Genomic DNA, 2,318 nt, shown 5'->3' on the forward strand with positions numbered 1-2,318 from the left:
ACGTCAGACCTGGAGAAAGTACCCTGTGTTGCCTACTAAAAAGGCAAGATTGCAAGTCCTCCTCCCCACCTGTCTGCCCCTCACCAATGTTCCCTCTAAGCCATGGCGTCTCGCGAGCAAAAATTCTACTTTGTGAGCTAGTGGCATTAAAGTTGTGAGCGAGCGATTTGGCTGCTGCACAAAGCAGTTTGCTCTGAAGCCATCCCTTCCTGAATGAAGACAAAAATGTGTGAGCCGGAGGCTAAACAACTGTGAGCTAGCTCACACTAACTCAGCTTAGAGGGAACACTGCCCCTCACCAGGAAGAAATTCTCACGCTCCACCTGCCCCCCCCTTCTGCCACAGGGTTCCAACCTCCAGGTGGGGCCTGGGGAATCTCCCAAATTACAGCTAATCTCCAGACTTCAGAGACCAGTTGTTCCCAGAGAGAAAGGGAAAGCTTTGGAGGGAGGCTCTATGGTTTCACATCCCTTTCCCAAATGCTGCCCCCTCCATGCTTCAGGGGTGCCATATTTTTGAATCTCCTAGAATTACAACTGATCTCCAGTCAATATCGATCAGTTCCCCTGGAGAAAAGGGCTGCTTTGGAGGGTGGGAAGCAATGCTCCCCCTAGAAACCAGAAACCAGTAGTTTATTACAGTCAAAGGCCATAATACAGAAGAAGAAGAAGAAGAAGAAGAAGAAGAAGAAGAAGAAGAAGAAGAAGAAGAAGAAGAAGAAGAAGAAGAAGAAGAAGAAGAAGAAAAGATCTGATTTATACCCCGCCCTTCACTACCCAAAGGAGTCTCAGAGGGGCTTCCAAACTCCTTTCCCTTCCCCTCCCCACAACAGACACCCTGGGAGGTGGGTGGGGCTGAGAGAGCTCTTGAGAGAACTGTTCTTAAGAGAAGAGGAGATTGGATTTATATTGTTATGTATTCAAAGTGACCTGAATGCATTGAACAATATGGAACTGATGTATTGTGAATCATCACATTAACTTGCAATGTTAAGCTTCGCCCTGGGCTAGGATCCAAATGTAACCAATCAGAGTACTAGCCCAGGCAGTGTCATCCAATCACTTGGCAGAGCGGGAACGCTCGTGATTGGCCCTTATGTCTTCAACCTTATTGGTTGTTAATTGTACAGTAGGCGTGGCTACATTAACCCGGAATGTTTAAAAGCAGGACAGATGCAATGTTAAAGCTGTTCTGGCTGACTGATGTTGATCTGTGTTGGAGTTGTGTTTGTTCTGAAGAATAAAGCCGCATTCTTGCTGAAATCACTCTCCGACTATTTGTTAAGCTCACAACTTAACATATACCCCCTGCCCTTCACTACCCAAAGGAGTCTCAGAGGGGCTTCCAAACTCCTTTCCCTTCCCTTCCCCTCCCCACAACACAACCTACCTGTGCGGTAGGTGGGGCTGAGAGAGCTCTGACAGAAACTGCTCTTTTGAGCAGCCAGTTTGGTGTAGTGGTTAAGTGCATGGACTCTTATCTGGGAGAACCGGGTTTGATTCCCCACTCCTCCACTTGCACCTGCTGGATGACCTTGGGCAAGCCATAGTTCTGATAAGAGCTGTTCTTGAAAAAAGAGCCGTTTCTGTCAAGAGCTGATCAACCCTGCTTTTAACTTAAGGAACATGTTATTGGGAACATTTGGCTGTACAATCTCAGGAGAATATACAGTTGACCAGAGAGAAGTACTACTGGACATGTGGTTGCACTGGAGGCTTCATTTGCATTTTTGTATTTCTTTTCTTTGCCCAGTGGTTAAACTTTGGAACAATTGTTTTCTGGTCTTTATTTCATATTTTGTATATGTATGATTGTATATATTTTTATATATCAGCCAACATGTTCTGTTTGTATTAGACCTCTGAGGAAGGCCTGTAAAGGCCGAAACGCGTTAGGTCTATTTCATTAGCCTTTGTATGTTTCTATATTTGTATATGAGGTATGAATGGGCCCTTATAAGAAAGAACATAAGAACATGAGAGAAGCCAATGTTGGATCAGGCCAAAGGCCCATCCAGTCCAACACTCTGTCACACAGTGGCCAGAAATACCAGGTGCCATCAGGAGGTCCACCAGTGGGGCCAGGACATTAGAAGCCCTCCCTCTGTTGACCAGTGTTCCCTCTAAGCTGAGTCAGTGTGAGCTAGCTCACAGTTTTTTTAGCCTCCGGCTCACACATTTTTGCCTTAGCTCATGAAGGATGGCTCCAGAGCAAACTAATTTATGCAGTAGCCAAATCACCTGCTCACAACTTTAATGCCAGTAGCTCACAAGGTGCAATTTTTGCTCACAGGACTCCATAGCTTAGAGGGAACATTG

General features: G+C 45.9%; 1 protein-coding gene across 1 annotated transcript in view; it reads right to left on the minus strand.

The window, feature by feature from the left end:
* LOC107119765 (cytochrome P450 2C19-like) overlaps positions 1-2,318 on the minus strand; it is a 21,889-nt gene that overhangs the window by 10,632 nt on the left and 8,939 nt on the right. The window lies entirely within an intron of this gene.

Source organism: Gekko japonicus, unplaced genomic scaffold (genome assembly GCF_001447785.1).
Source record: "Gekko japonicus isolate JY-2015 unplaced genomic scaffold, Gekko_japonicus_V1.1 scaffold915, whole genome shotgun sequence".
In the NCBI taxonomy this organism is placed as follows: domain Eukaryota; kingdom Metazoa; phylum Chordata; class Lepidosauria; order Squamata; family Gekkonidae; genus Gekko; species Gekko japonicus.